The 17,417-nt window shown below is 39.7% G+C and overlaps 1 protein-coding gene across 1 annotated transcript in view; it reads left to right on the forward strand.

Moving 5' to 3' along the window:
• Positions 1-974: 974 nt before the first annotated feature.
• Positions 975-17,417, forward strand: part of IPCEF1 (interaction protein for cytohesin exchange factors 1) — a 166,978-nt gene continuing 150,535 nt past the window's right edge. The window contains 1 exon segment of the mRNA XM_079148679.1: positions 975-1,637. The gene's annotated coding sequence lies outside the window, so the exon portion shown is untranslated.

Here is a 17,417-nt window from a genome sequence, read left to right on the forward strand (position 1 = left end):
TGAATCGCGTTAGGAATCCTGGATTATTATGCCAATGTGGTCATTTGCTAGATATGGAACATCTGTTTCCATTTGGGTGGATATTTATTTCCCCAAGTTGTATGTTGGGGAAAAAAAAAGCCCAAATATTCCAAACTAGAAAATGCTTCAATATGAGGGTGCTTTACTCCAAATATAAAATTTAAGGCTCCAATCTAAGCATTTTATAAGAAGAAACTTCCCAATTAATGTCTACTGAATCATGCTAATAGTTTTACCTGTAATTGTTGATCACTTTGAAGCACATGTTTACTTTGGTACCTGCATAGGTATTTTAATGACAGCATAAATTGCCAGGATTTCAAGCATGTTCTTGAGTTGCTTTGAAACATGATTCTTTCAAATCCCCTTTTCAGTAGAGTTTAAATGACCTTAATTCCTATTATCACAAGCAGAACAAAATACCCAACAGAAAAACATCATTGTGGGAGGCTAATTCATTTAATCTGCACAAAACTAAAACTATGGTTTTGCTCCTCTTTCTAATGACTCCATATTTAAATTTTTTAGACTTGCTATTAATTTTATATAATATTTATTGAGATATTTAATAGAAAATTATGACAATTGATTCTTTCTTACTTGAACAGGGTGGAAGTTTTATCCCTGACTGTCATGAAGAAAATTCTTTCTTGGGAGTCTTATGCAATGATCTCTAATGTTGAAGAGGGATACAACATTTAATCCCAGATAGGCACTCCTGTTCTCCTTAGTGAATATGAACATTAACCATATAACATGATGGGGCCCATTTGGGAATACTTAACATTTGCAAAATGCTTATCGAATACCTCATATTTTCCAGGTGATCTGTCAGGTATTTCACTGCCATAGAATGGACAAGATCACTGTTGCAATTTCCTAACAATCGTGTGAATTGACATGGCCTCTTCTTGGTTAGATTCAGTTGTGGTCATTCTGTCCAGGAGAAGGATCTGAACTTGAACTTTCTTGATAAATAGGGTCGAGACTTTCCAGCTAGAGCTGGATTTTTCTCTGGAACACAGGTACTAAGTCTTTTTGTGCTTGGATTTTCAACTTGATTAATCAACTATAGCAGCTTTTGCGTAGGTAGCAGGGACTTGAAGGGAGGAATTGTTGAGCAGGGTCTGAGCTGGGCACTAGAGTGCTATTTATTTTTATTTTCTGAGCTCTCACAAACACTCCAAAGTTACGTACACATCAGTCGTCTTGAGAGGAATGCAAGACCCTGGACTCGGAGTCAAGAAACCAGCTGGGGAGAGAGGCAGCAAGCAGCCACCGAGGCAGAGCAAGTGAGCTGAGCAAGTCAGGTTCAGTGATTCTGGGTTCCCTTGAAGTGACTCTGCTTTCACGCTGCTGACCCTGGTCATGGCAGGCCCTAGACGTGGGGCATGGCCATTTTCACCTTGCTTTAAATCCTGTGTGCCATGTGTTGGAATGAATTAGTAAGAGATCCCCGGATGCTGGGCTGAGTTCTGGGACTGAGCTCCACCGTGTGTTTCCCATGAGCTCATGTTGCTGTGCTTTGTGGAGCTGGGCTCCCTGCCCATGGGCAGATGTGCCGGCCAGCGACACCTCATCCTAGGAATCCCGGGAGCTCTGCAGGAACCACTGAGGTAAGCCCAGAGCAAGGACAGGCAGCAGTCCACGCGGGCTCCTTGCTTCTAATGACTTCTCCTCTGCAGACTGCAGAGATCTTAGCAGCTGCAGTGGCCTTGTGGCTGACACATGCCATAGTGCTGTGGTCACCACCAGGAGTTAATGTGTGCGTTTCACCCGCTGTCTCCAGTGAAGGTGTTAAAAGCACTATATTAGTTACCTCATTTCTTAATCTAATAACTTTGGGAGGTGCTCTTATTATTAACTAGCTTCCTTTATCTGACAAGGAAACAAGCTCAGAGCATTTCAGAATCTGGTTTAAGGCCACACAGAAATCATACTGAGGATTCCAACCCTAGTGTTTTCACTGTAGAGTCAGAATTTGAACCTAGGCCTGTTGGACCTGAGAGTCCATTAATATATAACTGCCTTGAGGGAGTATGGTATGATATGATATGATACTATATGGTATAAGGATGCCAGGCAATTTCTTAGTTTTTTAAGATAAGCTTGTTTCATATTTATCCACCTTTCCCCAATTCCTCACTTAGGCTGTAGGGAGCTCGTCTGGGTGGATAATAAATTTAGGCATGTTTGGCATGGATTTGTCTGAGCATTGAGGAGAATCTTATTCCTAAAACATTTCCAGATCAAAGCTGAGGAGGGTTGGGGTTGAGGGTGATGGGCATTAGCTTCCAATAATTCAGATTAAAAAGGGGAAGAAAAAGGAGATTAAATGATAGGAAGTCAGCATTTTGAGAGGAAGTGCCTGAATAGTCTCCATTCATCCTTTCTGTTTATTATAAGACTGGGCAAAGGTCTTGAAAAAGGAAAAGATCAGTATATGCTAAATTAGATAAAAGAAGGGAAGAAAGAATCTTTAGGCAAGCACTTTGAATTCAACCTTATAGTAAATTTATGTTATCAACTCACTATTTACAACTTAAGTTTTAAAAATAACTATTTTTCTTCAGTACACATATGATGTACATTATTGCAGAAAGCAAGAAGATAAATATTTCTCACGATTCTTCAGCCTTGAAATAGTCATGAGAGCATTTTGTTATAAAACTTTCAATGCTTTTTCCTTTAAAAAAAAAATCTGTGTATATTTACCAAAAACGAGTTGAAGCATACTTTGATGTATTAAAGCCTAACACATTTTATATTTTCACATTCTTAACACGTTTTATATTTCAGCATGTGTAATGGCATAAAGGTCGACCATGGCCACGCTGTACCGGTGATGGGTGATGAATGGTCTAGAAAGAAAGATATCTTTTTTTTTTTTTTTTTTGAGAGCCAACCATAAAAATGTTCAGATATTCAAAATTGGCAAATATGTCCAAGAATTCACATGTCTAACAAGTTTTCAAACAAAAAAGTGACGGTCGGTCATGTCAATCTAAAGAAAGCCAAAGTTAATGCAAGTTGGGGGGGGGGGTGGTGGGAAGGTCTCCATGTGAATGTGAGTGGGCCAGCTGGGGGTGTCACGGCTCGTGGCAGAAATGGCTTTTTCTGGAAAGAGCGTGGTCCTCAAGTAACGTGCATTTTTCTTTGCTTTGGTGCTTGGAATCTCTGGAGACAGGTAAGGCCCCGATCTCCACGTGCTTTTAAGCCCACCTTCACTCACCCAGAGTTTTGAGTTACCTCTGAGAAGGACTGAAAGACAATGTCTCAAGCACAGAAATTCTCTTATGTCTGCGGAGGGATTTACCTCTATGCAGAAAAAAAAAAAATGTCGAGAATTTTCTCTGTATTTAGCATTGTGGAAAATAGGAAATAAATATTCCAAAGTAATGGCCCCTACGAATACCTTCCTAATTTACTGGGACAATGAAACACACACTTGAAACATTAAACTGAAAACTCGCAGAGATACCCGGGTGTGGTGCTGAACAGGGTAGAGAGTAAGACCACTTGGTGCCAGAGAGGGGTGCCTCAGGATGGAGGGATAAGCAAGACATTGCTCGGAAGGAGGGAGAGATTTCGGGTGCATGGGGAGGAGAGGACCACTCAGGTGGAGGAAACTAGGCTTAGAGTTCTCTCCCAGGGCCAGGGTGAAATGGCTGTGTATTGGGCAGCCTTATTGTAATGGGAGGAATCCTGGGGCACAAGAGGCGAGATCTTTGCTCTGCTGGAGGGAACTGTGATTGCTGTTTTTTCAAGTTTTGTTTTCTCCAACTGTGAAATGGGTAGCAGCATATCTTTACATGCCTTTAAGGGTCATTGAGGTCCTCGTGAAGTCACGTGTGCAAATGTGCCTGGCAGACTGCAAAATGGGAGGTGAGTCTGTTGGGATGATGGTTTTTGAGATGTCCAGAGAGAAGAAAACACAACCAGGGCATGATCCACAGCACGTGCGCACCAACGTGCGGGATTGCAGAGACAGAGAGAGACCTGCTGGGTGGAAGTATGTGTGTGTACCGGGGCAAAGCAGGCTGGCTGGTGGGTCGAGGGTATGGGTACCTCCCTTCCGTCTGATTGACATGGGAAAATGGTGGGAAGTGAGAAGGCCTGGGGAGGAAATTTCCCCAGGGACACTGTGCCCCGTGGAGGATGCTCAATCATGGGGACAGATTTTTGTATTTTTGTGTTTAGTTGACTCTAGTGGCGTTTTGAGTCTTTTGGGAAAAACATCATGTTAAGCCCTCTACCTGTTCCTCCCTCTGACTGAATTAGGAGGAAAGGGAATCTTCTTTTCTCCTTATTTCATTTTTTCCCCTTTTATATCCCTAAAAGCCCGGCACTCAAAGCTCAACAAACTAATGAAGTAATTTTGAGAAAATACAATCAGTCCAACTGGGTAGTAGCTAAACCTGGGAAGCCTCGTCGTGGGCTTCCACACAGCTTTTATTTTTAGACCAAGGCTCACAGATACCACAGATGATCCCGGTTTAATATAATCAACGCACGAGAGGAGGGTTCAGATCAAGCAGGAATGCACGGCACGTCCACATCAACCGCAAAGCGACATTTCAACTTCGATGCTTGTATGGCTCCCCCATCATTTAAAAGATTCAACCATTGGTTTTATCTTCCCTTATGCCTTCTGGTGGATGCAAAGAAAAAGCCAAAGGCAAGTAGCAGGAAGGAGAAGAAAAGGGAGAAAGTTGGGAGAATTCACATGCACTGTGACTCCAAGACCTGGGGCTTTCTGCCTCTCCAGCCTTGAAGAGCTTGTACTGCATCTCTCTCAAGTTTTCCCTTGAATATTTTAACTCTGTCATCTTATCTGACTTGACTGCAGTTGCCTGTCCTGCTGTCTCTAGAGAGTGTGTCTTGTAAAGTTCCCTCGTCTCGATTGCCTGTGATTCTGCACGATGATGTGGACACCCACCCTGCAGCCTGGCTCATCTCTGGATCCTCACTCGACTCCCTCTTGCTACAGGGTTCCCCCACTCTGGTCACTGGTATTATTACATCTCCAACATGCATGGAGAATTAGCACCCCATATTCTTGGCTATTCTCCTTCATTTTTTGGAGAATTCGTGGAGAAGTGATCAAAGTAAGCGAACTTGGTTAAATTTAATTAAAAAAAATCAATAGGTTTTCTTCCTCCTTTACTTAGGGGTTAACGTCACTTCATCCAATCACATTGCAGAGCAGTGACGTCATACCCTTGTCTCTGGGTCCAGACAGCTCTGTTGCTTATTACTTTTCCTGGCCAGCCTTGTCCTTCAGGACAGAGAAGCTTTCCCCTTTCCCCTGCTCTTGACTTCAGGAATGGCTCCCAGGGATCTTAGCTGTGACCAGGCCTTTATCTGTCCCTACTCTAGGTGGCCAGACCTCTGCTCCATGAGTACCCAGGCATGTTGGACCAATCCTCTTGCTGGTTGCCTGCCCTCTCCGCCTGCATCCTGTTGAGGGATATGAGGGAAAGTTCGAAGTTCTTTTTCTTACTTTAGTGTTACTGCAATGGTCTGAGGCTTTGAGTAAGAGTGACAAAGATTGAGGCTTAGTTATCATGCACGGGAGTGACTTTCCATGGAGATGTCTGTCCTCTTTTATCTTGGAGAGGTTAGAGAAATGTCGTATATTGACATTCAGTGTCTGAATCTTAAGGGTTGGTAAGTAGTGACCTGTTTCTCAAAAGGTCTTTCCCTAGACGTTTCATTTGTGTTTTGAGTCTCCTCTTTGGGAAGGAGACCTTCAATATCCTCAACATCTGTTCACATGGAACATCTGGGCACTGGTTGCTTCATGATCTAAGTGTGATCGTGCACATATTCTTATTTTGACACCAGGACTTCATGCTGTCTATAGCAGGACAGATAGCCATACACCCATGGAGGAAACAGACATTGCAAAGGTTAAGTAACCTGTGCACATAACTAGCCAGTGGCCCAGGTGAGTTTTGAGCTGTGTAGTTCTGTCACATGAGGGTTTCTCCCTCCAGATCATTCTGTTTCCTGACCTTTATGGGTAAGTTGTCTCTATTGGCTTATCATCAAGGTAAAGTTTGAATTCAGCTCTATCTTCTATCTCAGTGTCCCCTAGCTTGGGTCACACATGGGACATTCTTAACCATACACTCACTGGGCCTGGAGACCCCAGCTCCGCTTTGATGCTGGATATTAATGATGGCTACAACTCCAACCCTGCCACTTTATGATAAGGAACCGAGGTCCCAAGAGTGTTCACGATTCCCAAGGTGTGTCCAGCTTGGTGGTGGTAACGCTCAGTTCACAGGCTAGATTTCTTACTTGTAGACTCTCTAGTGTTAAATCTGAGTTAAGATGAATGCATCTAGAAGGGAAAGGTCTTGTTCGGAGTTACAGTCCTGTGATTCAGCAAATCAGATCCTTCTAACTCAGAACTTATTAGGCTTGCCAGACCCTCTGCCCACCTAGCCCACAACTGTGGGCTGATGAGTCCCCGGTCTAGACCATTGCAGCATCAACTGCCCAACAAGGCTGCATCCTTTTTCCTGAAGTTTCTTTCAGCTTTTCCCATTGAGCTTCTTTCTGTTAATGAACAGCAATCTTTTGCATATGAAGATGGTGGACTTACTTGATTTCATGCTTCCTCTCTCTTAATACTCTTTTGTCAAGACCTTGCAAGTACAAGATATTAGGTAGAGCGGCTGTCTGTAACTGAGGAAGGATTTAAGCGAATTAGCTTGTGTGAGCATTCAGCTGGTGATTTTGTTTGCAGTAGCTCTGAAGGGCATCAGGAAATGAAGCTGATCTAACTGTGGGGGTCCTAGGCTTCTTTTATTTCCAGAAGGCTGAAGCTAATTGGGAATAACAAATGCTAGGTTTCCCATTAGATCAAATTTCTTTCTATTCTCCCTGACCAAAAGCCCCTCTCCGGTCCCCACCAAGCCTGCTTTAGGATCTGATGATCAACATGCTGTAAGTCTTTTGGGGAGGAGGAGGGGAGACTCCAGGTCACACATATTTTTAATGACAACATTCCCTGACCCCGAGATGTGCCTCTTTTACAAGAGAGCCCCTTGCCCAGTCTGTGCTTCTTTCTCGAGCCTCTCGTTGAGTGACAGCTTACTCTTAGGCGTTTGTGCAGAAGGATGGTCACTTCAGTGCTTTAGAAGTCTGCCCAGGTTGGGTGGGGCAGCACGTAATTAGCATAGGAGATGTGGGAACTGAAGCAGAACCTACGCAATCTGCTTGAGTCCCCGGTTTGATTGCCCAAGGAGAATCTCTTCCAAGTTTTTCAAGAGATTTTTTTTTTCAATGAAAAAGTTTTGAAGCACACAATCCCACAGTGACCAGTAGCATCTTGATTTATGAAGCTTAGGAGGCCAGACAGGTATCTGTCATTCATGGGTTCAATAGCAGATGAATTTGTCTCATAGAAAGTGAGCAGGTTGGCTGCTGTGCAGGGAAGTAGGTGTGAGATGCCGCGCCTCCTGATATTTCAGTGGCATTTGTCCTATGTGTGATCTAATTAAAATGGTGGCAGTGTTTTCTTGGTGGGAACTCCCTCTTCTAGACGTGGAGACAAAGGACGTCTTTGTTAAGGTACACCTGTGGCCAATAGACTGTAGAAGATGCTGTATTAACTTTTGGGACTAAACAAAGCTTCCCCCCAACTGACCCCGGTTTTGAAAGACTGGAAATAAAGTGTCCTGAGAAAATCCAGAGACAATCAGAACTCACCAAGTCCTCGCTTCACAGCTGAAGATGCTTGCCAGGGTGCTGTAAGAAATTCCGTGGACTGGTTTTAAAGTTGCATAAAATAAAACCTTCTTAGGAAGAGTGTTAATTGAAAGAAAGGCTATAATTTGCAAAGTCCTGCTGGTACTCTGTTAAAGTAAAGGTTGTTTCCCACACATTTGGGGCGGGGGGGGGGGGGTGGCTTGAACTGGATCTCTTTCATCTCACTGGTTTGATTTCATTTTGATTGGATTTTGCGTTTGTTGTTGGTTGTGGCTGTATTCGATCAGAAAGGATTATCCTCAGCAGGAAGTAATCTGGTGGGAAAGCTTGAATTTCAGCTGCTCTCACCCACATTTTGTCTTTCCCCTTTCTTCTTGCTGGGTTCTGAGAGTGCGCTCCTTGGACAGAGGTATGTGGTGCTGAATTTTTACAGAGGGAACTTCGGGTTAGCAGTGAGCTGGAGTCCAGAGCAGGGCCAGGCAGGGCTGTGGTGTGTGCGAGAGGAAAACAAAGATTCAAAACCCAGACTGTTGGTGGGATCCCACGTCGTAACTTCTTCTGACGTCAGAAGATCTCTCCTCATCTGCTTCCTCACCCTCTGGAGGGATCGGAACTTTCTTAACACAAAGCTGGTGCAGAACCGTAGGGCAGTCAGTGGAGTAGGGAATTCAGGAGAAAAGAGGCTATTTTTCTTTTTGCACGGTTGATCTGGAAGCCATGGGAAAGTCATTCATGAGAATGCTATTTCCTAAAAATATTACTCTGTCAAGTTTTAAAAAGATAATCTTTCCTATTTCCCAGGAATATTAGATTCTGAACCTCCATTTTTTGTGCAGTCTGATATCTCAGGATTACTTCATTCTGTCATTGTTTGAGATTTTTGTTTAGTTTTCTTGAAAAAGCATTATTTCTATGTTCTTACTATTCATAATGCACCATTCAGCATCACTTTGTATCATATTAATCAATCACAGAGCACACATTCGATGCTTTAATTAACTTTTTTTAAAGTGAGATGAAGAATTGAGAATGATAAAGTAGAATGGACATCACAGACATCGTTTGGCCTCAGCTCTTATATTTTAGAGATGAGAACACTAAGGCTGAAGAGTCTTCGGTGAAGTCTCAGGACTGTCTTGTGGCAGAGAAAAGAGAGAAAGGGGGCCACTAATGTCATGAAAATCTTTAAGGCGGGGAAAAGTTCTAATTTGGGAGAAATGGGAGAAGCAGCCTTTCCCAATTGTTGACCAAGGAACTCCTTTTTGACAGCACTGGGCAAGACTGATGCCATCCACCATACTGTAGAGACGTTCTCAGCTTGCCCATTCTTTAACCGTGATAATTTAAATCGTAATTTAAAAGAGTGTTTTATTTGTTCTTTTCAGTTGTACATGACAGTAGAGTGTATTTTGACATATCATACATACATGGAGTAAAACTTACCATTCTTGATGTTGTGCATGATGTGGAGTTACTCTGGTCGTGTGTTCATATATGAACATAAGAAAGTCATGGTCTATTCATTCTACTGTCTTTCTTGTTCCCATCCCCCATCACTTCCTTTCATTCCCCTTTGTCGAATCCAGTGAACTTCTATTCTTCCTTCCCCCACCCCAGTGTGAGTTAGCATCCGCATATCAGAGAGAACATTTAGCCTTTGGTATTTTGGGGATTGGTTTATTTCATTTAGCATGATAGTCTCTAGTTCCATCTATTTACCAGCAAATGTCATAATTTTATTCTTCATTATGGCTGAATAATATTCCCTTGTGTATATGTAGCACATTTTCTTTATCCATTCATCTGTTGAAGGGTACCTAGGTTGGTTCCATAGTTTAGCTATTGTGAATTGAGCTGCTATAAACATTGATGTGGCTGTGTCATTATAATATGCTGATTTTAAGTCCTTTGAGTATATGCCTAGCAGTGGTATAACTGGGTCAAATGGTGGTTCCATTCCAAGTTTTCTGAGGAATCTCTATACTGCTTTCCAGAATGGTTGTACCAGTCGGCAGTCCCACCAGAGAGTTATAAAGATATTCAACTGTATGTATGTAGATATTTATACATACATATGTGTATATAGTTGGTCCTCTATATCTGCATTTTCTACATTCAGAGATTCAACCAACTTAAGATGGAAAATATTTTGAAAATGTGCCTGTACTTACTATATAGACTTTGCTGTTGGTCATTATTCATTACATGATACAATGTAACAACTATTTACATTGTATTAGATATTGTAAGTAATCTAGATTTAAAGCATATTTGAGGGTGTGCATCGGTTACATGCAAATACTAGGCTATTTTATATGACAGATTTGACCATTTGTAGATTTTAGTATCTGAGGGGTCCTGGAATAAAATCCCATGGACACCAAGGGACAACTGGGCCCAGAAATACTTATATGTTCACTTAAGAGTCTTTACTTACGCACATAAAGGTGCACTGTATCTGCTGTTCTATGTCTTGATTTTTTCACTTAATCACTGTTTTGTGAATATATTTTGAGAATTGCCTTCCAAAAAAATGAAAAATTATATGCTGCTGATATTTTGCTTTTCCTTTCTTTGTGAGTGAGCTGACCGTTTTTTCATACATTCATAAGCCATTTGACTTTCTTTTCTATGAATTGCCTTTTTAAGTTCTTTGTCGAATTTTCTATTGGTTTAATGGTCTTTTATAGCTGATTTCTAAGAGGTCTTTATATATTAAGGAAATGAGCTCATTGTCATATGTGTTGAAATATTTTTCCCAGTTGATCACTTGTCTTTTGACTTTATATGGTTTTATTTTTTCTGTGCAGAAAAGAACAAAACAAAACTTTTTTATGTAGTCCACATTCACTAATCTTTTTGGAATTTGGATTTTGTTTATTATTTAGAAAAATCTTCTCCAAAAAGAAATAAATTCGAATTTATTTTTATTTTATGATTTTATTTTATATATTCAAATATTTAATTCACCTGAAATTTATTTTTACGAAAGTCAGCTTTATTATTTATCTTCCAGAAGGTCCTGCTGGTTCGAAATGCCATTTGTTGTGTATTTTAAATTTTGATGTGTGTAAATATTCATTAAAAAAATTTAATTTGGAAAATTACAAACTTACAAAAAAAAAATTGAATAATGAGACAAAGTTCCAAAGTACCCATTACTAAGCTTCAAAACTGTCAACATAATCATCTCTCCATTGTCCCTCTCTCTGCATGAATTAGAAGAAATCATAGCCTTCATATCGTTTCACTTTAAGATATTACAGAATGTATCTCTTTTAAATTGGGTTCCCCCAGAAGTAAACCCTGAGATAAAGATTCGAATGCAAATCGTTTATTTGGAAATACTTGTCAGGAAGTGGTGAAATGAGGGAGGAAAGGGAAGGAGATCAACAGCATGTTCCCTCCAGCTCTGGCCTAACCCTTTTGGGGAAATCCGGCAGGCCGCAGAGAGCATCTGCCATAGGGACATACCTTCCCTGTCCACAGGGGGCGCAGGCACAGGCTGCGTATGCACTAACCCCCAGCGGTCAGGGGTTGAGCACAGCTCGGGTGGGAATGGAGTGGACCACCGTGAACTCTTCAGCTCTTCTGGTCCGCCGTGCGTGAGGGGCTCTGGGGGCTGGAGGAAGCCCTGGGCAAAGGGACACAGATGCCCCGAGTTCAAGGTCAGGCAGGTATTCAAGGCATGGATGCAGAGCTAGCAAAATCTGCTGGTATCTCTCTCTCTCTTGTTTTGCTAGTGGCTCTTTTAATAAAGTATAACCACAGTACCATTATCAAATCTAAAAAAATCCCTAATAATACTAAAGCGTTCAAACGTCCCTAATTGTTTCATACATTCATTTTTCCTTGTCGGAATTCAAGTACACTCCATATATTGTAATGTTAGTATATTTTAAATGCTTTTAATTTGTAGGTTCCCTATTTCTTGTTAAATGTTATTTTTTGAGCACATATTTTTGTCTTGGCGAGAGAAAAACGTGATGGGAAAAATAAAGGCATGGAATGTTTACAAGGCCTAAGGAGCACCCTTCTCCAAATCTTGTACCTTTTCATGGAGAAAATCTAGATTTAAATAAGTATAAAGAAGTTTCTTAAGATTATTCTCTCCCAGAACTTCTTTATTATTTTTATTTTTCATTTTTTACGTGACTATTTTCCTTCTTTAGTAAATTCTCAAGTGTTATTTTGTGATCTTTTCTCATTTTTAAGGTATTGGAATAATGATAACATTTATTGAATATAGATAAAGGTATCAGTATACACTAAACACTTGATATGATTATCTTTGATCTTCACAATACTTTATATATATATTACAGATTATATATATTACAGATGCCAAAACCCAGGCAGAGAAGGTAAGTCATTTTTCTAGGATGAAATTTTGCATGGATTCCTGTTGGTATTCAAGTTCAACTCAAGACGTAACTACTGAGTGACACTATTTTCATCCTAAGGTTCTTTTCCTTTTAATTTTACTGTTTTGAAAGAAATATATTGTTATCTATGTATCTACAAGAATGTTGAGCCCCTTCCACATAAACAAAACTAGCTGCTGTTAAAGATATGAAAGGATTAAAAGTCCCATCATGATCACCAAGTGGAATGACAGTAGGCATGTCCCTCAGGAGCTCCGTCACCTCATTGGAGACAGTGTGTGCACAGGCAGCCCAGGAGGGACCTGAGTGGTGCAAAGCCGTCTCTCCCAGACCACACGGAGCCTGATGTGAGCAGAGGACTGAGCCCCAGCAAAACAGGGTTGGCGCCAGCTGAGGGCAGACAGGAAGGTGTAGGAAACATGCTCAGGTGGGGTTTTCTCATCAGACCCCTTGGCTGACTTCAGTAACTGGTCCTGTGGTGAAGCCTTCCGCCTTCACATCTACAGAGACGCTTTCCTCAAGCCTTTGCTTCTATTGATGCACAGCATGACGCACTTGCTCAAGGTCACACAAGTGGTAGCAAGGAGTGGGGAAGATGCCTTGATGGGAAGATTGGACACTTCTGCTCTTGTCTAAGATGGGACATTTTCATTCCTTTCAGCTTCCAACTTTGCATAACTTGGGAATGGCAGGGATGTTTTATTTTAAAGTGAATCCCTTACAATGCTCCTGAAAAATGGAAAAAACAAAACAAACAAAAAAGCCCAAAACCAACAATCTTCACAGAGGAAAACTTTAAAGTTTCCCTAATTTTGAAATGTAGAAATTGCTGATAACAGGGCAAAATATTAACAAATATACTTTTATTTTCATGTTTGCTATCTTTTCATTTACTCCATGCCCTAGGATCTTGGAGATGCCTTAACCACATGGAAAAATCTGACTTATTAAACAATAATGTCAACAAAATTATTTAATCATTTTCTAAGAACCTAAATGCATTTCTGTGTTTTCTATAGATATAAGTGCCTACCTGACTTTACACATTATCATATGTAGTTATTTTGTGTTTCTAGTAATATTTTGATTTTTAATTAGTTTTTTACATACAGTTAAATTGGTAAACTGAAGACAAATCTCAAAATATGCTACATTGAAATATAATCATTGCCAGAGCATAAGAAGACAAATCACAGATTAAGGGAAAATATTTGGCAAAGATACATCTGATAAAGAACTGTTGGCCCAAAGCCAAAGCACTAACAGTACTTTGACAAAGATGTGGAGCAATAGGAGTGCTAGTTCATTGTGGGTAGGAATGTAAAAACCACCAACTTGAAAGACAGTCTGGCAGTTTCTCAACAAAATTATACATATTGTTCCCTTATGACCCAGCTATTATATTCCTTGCTATCTACTCAAATGAGTTGAAAATTTATTTCTACACAAAAACCTGGATACAAATTTTTACAGTAGCTTCATTCAAAATCCCCCAAACTCAAAAACAACCAAATTGTCTTTTAGTGGGTAATTATATAAACTGTGGTATATCCAGGCAATAGAATATTATTCAGCATTGTAAAAAAATGAGCTGTCAAGCTATGAAAAGACATGGAGGAACTGTAAATGCATATTATGTACTGTATGATTTTAACTATGTGGCATTCTGGAAAGGGCAGAAGTGGGGTCAGTCAAAAGATAAGTGGTTGTCAGGGATGATAGAGTTTACGTAGGAGGTGTCCCCCAAAACTCATGTGCGAGACAGTTGCAGGAGTCTTCTGAGGTGAATGATTAGATTATGAGAGTTGCAACCTAATTGGTGGATTAATCTGCTGATGGGGATTGATTGGGTGGTAACTATTGGCAGGTAGGGTGTGGATAAAGGAAGTCAGTCACTGGGGGAATGCCTTGGAGTGTGTATTTGCCCCTGGTGAGCAGACCTTTTTCTCACTCAGCTTCCTGTTTATCATGTTCTGAACTGCTTTTCTCTGCCCAGTCTCTGCCATGAATTCTGCCTCACCTTTGGCCCAGAGCTATGGGTTGACTGACCATGGACTGAACCTCTGAAACCATTGAGCCAAAATAAACTTCTTCCTCTAAGTTGTTGTTCTCAGGTCTTTTGGTCACAGGGACAAAGAAGCTGGCTCAAATAAAGGGTTTAGTGGGAGAAGAGATGAATAGGAAGAGCAGAGAGCATTTTAGGGCAGTGAAATTATTCTATGATGGTAAATACATGTTAACGCATGTTTGCCAAAATCCACAGAATACACAGCAGCAAAAGGGACCTTTAATATAAAACATGTATTTGGGATAATAATGAGGTGTCAATGTAGATCATGGATTGTAACAAATGTACCACTCTGATAGGGGATTTCGATAGTGGGTGAAGCTGTATCTGTGTGGGACCAAAAGACACATAGGAATTCTCGGTACTTTTTGCTCCATTTTCCTATGAACCCGATGCTGCTTTAAAAAATAAAATCTATTAATATTTACCTTAGTTTTGATGTTGTGTCTATATCATTGGTGCCATTATTTTTATGACATTTTAGGAAATTAGGTACCTGGTACATAATAGGTATTCATTTGAAGATTGCCAAATCATATATTTCATAATAGAATATATCAAAAATCTAATATATTTTTCACAAAATGTAGTGTGGAATTGGAACATCCATTTTCTGAAGTGAAGAACCATGTAACTCAGGATGAGTGAGCATGATTAAAATATCCAGATATGGCCACTTAGCCAGAGGTGGACTTGACCCTGCTCAAGGAGCATTGAATACAAGTCATGTTGCTGCCTAATTTACAATTCTTCACTCAAACACATTCTGAGCACCTGGTGGGAGCCTGCAGAGACACAGTGTTGTGGTGGGTCCCCACCAACATCTGACTGGTCTTCCTACCCTCTCCCCACTCACCCCTTTCTGGCCTTCTTTCTGTTTCTCAGTTTAATGGAGACTAATCTCACACTAGGATGTTGATATTTAAAAATTTTTAAAAATCTCATGGTATTACTGGGTGTAATTGATGTTAAATGAATGGCATTTTAAAGTGTATGATTTGATCGATTTTAATAGAGGTGTGTATGCATGGAATTGTCAGCACAGTCCAGAACGTGCGATCCCATCTCTCCAACTCTTCTGTCTTCTGCACCCTCAGGCACCACTGATCTGCTCTCTATTGCTGCAATGAATTCGCACTTTCTAGGATTTTATGTGTGTTTTTGTGTCTGCCTTATTTCACTCATCACAATGATTTGGAGATTTATTCATATGTTATATGTATTTTATTATTTTTTGTTTGCTTTATTTATACAATGGAGCAGTATTCCATTGTAGGAGAATCATTTGTTTACCTATTCAGTTATGGATCTTTAAATTGTTTCATGTTTAGTGATGGCAAGAAAAGCATCCTACATTTGTGTACAAGTCCTTGAACATGTTTATTTTTTGATTTCTCTCAGGTAAATATCTAGGAGAATTGCGGGGTTGTAACAGATGTACATTTAAGTTTTTAAAAATTGTTTTCCAAAGTGATCAAACCAATTTATATTCCCACTAGTATTGTTTGAGAATTGCAGTTGCTCTGTCTCCTTGTCAATGCCGTCATTTCAGTTTTAACCATTATAATAGCTATGTGGTGTTAACATTGTGTCTTTAATTTTCAGTGGTCTATTGACTAATGACATTGAACATCTTTTAGTATGCTCATTTGACATTTATCTTCATTCATGAAGTGTTGCTTTATATCGTTTGCCAATTTTTTATTAGGTTGTTTATTATGGTTAGAAGGTCTTTATATATTCTGAATATCACATATCTATATATACTGGGTATCACGTATTTTAATGATTTGCAAGTATTTTCTCCTGCAGTGTAACTTGTCATTTTAATCTCTTAATTGTGTCTTTAGGAAATTATTTTTTTTGATAAAATATTCTCTTTTTTTCAGAAGTTTTATGGATATGGATTTTACAAATAGATCTATGATCTATTTTGAGTTAATTTTATATACATATAAGATACAAATCAAAGTAAAAAAAATTGGTATCTATCTATCTACCTATGTGCATATCTATCTATATCCACTTGTTCTACATTATTTGTTGAAAAGATCTTCCTTTACTGAGCTGTTTTTGTACCTTTGTCAAAATCAATTTGTCATATTTGTAGGCGTCTCTTTCTGGACTTTCTGTTTTCTTGACCTATTGTCTAGCCTTTGTCCAGCCATACTCTCTTGATTACTGTAGCTATGAGGCATGAATCAGTGATATAAATCAATTCTTATTGCTTTACAGTTGTTTTTTCTACTCTAAGTCTTTTGCATGCCACAATAATATTAGAATCAAACTGTCAATTTGTATAAAAATCAAAACCTGTTGAAGTGTTTTGACTGGTTGTGAATTGAACTGAGAGAGCAATTTGGAGAGAACTGACATCTTAACAATATTGAATCTTCTATCTCATGGAAAAGATGTATTGGTCTGTTGAGTCCAACATGACCAAACTCTTGGGTCCCTTGAGGGGCGAAGAGGGACTGGGAAATAAAGATTCACAAACACAGATTTTGAAGATTAAGCTGGGATCAGGTGAACACTGATGGAGAGGCAGATCTAAAGAGTTACACCAACAATATTTATATACGTCTCATTGTCAGGTTCAAGACTATGCAACCATTATTCTTTGTATTCAAGAAAGTTACAGAAACTAGGACATCTATGTAGCTTTTTCACAGTTGTAATCCACAGTTGGCAAAGTGCAATGTTAGGAGCTTTGTGTGGCTCTCAAGAAAGTCCAAAGTTACTGTAAAGCAGGCAGGATCCAGAGCTGGTGGAGCTGGTGAAACATTGTGGTTGTCTAGCATAAGAATGCCTCTATTCCCAGGAGCTGTGTGCCTGAGATCAAGGTCAGAGCTGACAGGACTCTTGCACAGAGCCTCTTCATGCAGGGCATTGCCATAGCAGCTAGGCATCCCGTGCCCTTTTATACATCATTTTGAGTCCATATGAATCAGCTAATATAATTTAACATTACATCTGAAGGATGAATTAAACAAGTCAAGATAGCTTTTAATTCTTTTGTGCAAAAATGGCAAAACATCTTTATATCTCATATTGTCAACATTTAAATATACCAGGCTCTCCTTATTATCTTTTAGAAATATATTTAAGTTTACCTCTCAGTAGAGAGTAACACAAAATTTTATAACTTATGATAGATTATTTGTATCTAACTATAAAATATTAAATCACATAAATAAACTAAATTTGTTATTTTTATAATA

The sequence above is a fragment of the Sciurus vulgaris genome (assembly GCF_902686455.1).
Source record: "Sciurus vulgaris genome assembly, chromosome: 7".
Lineage (NCBI taxonomy): Eukaryota > Metazoa > Chordata > Mammalia > Rodentia > Sciuridae > Sciurus > Sciurus vulgaris.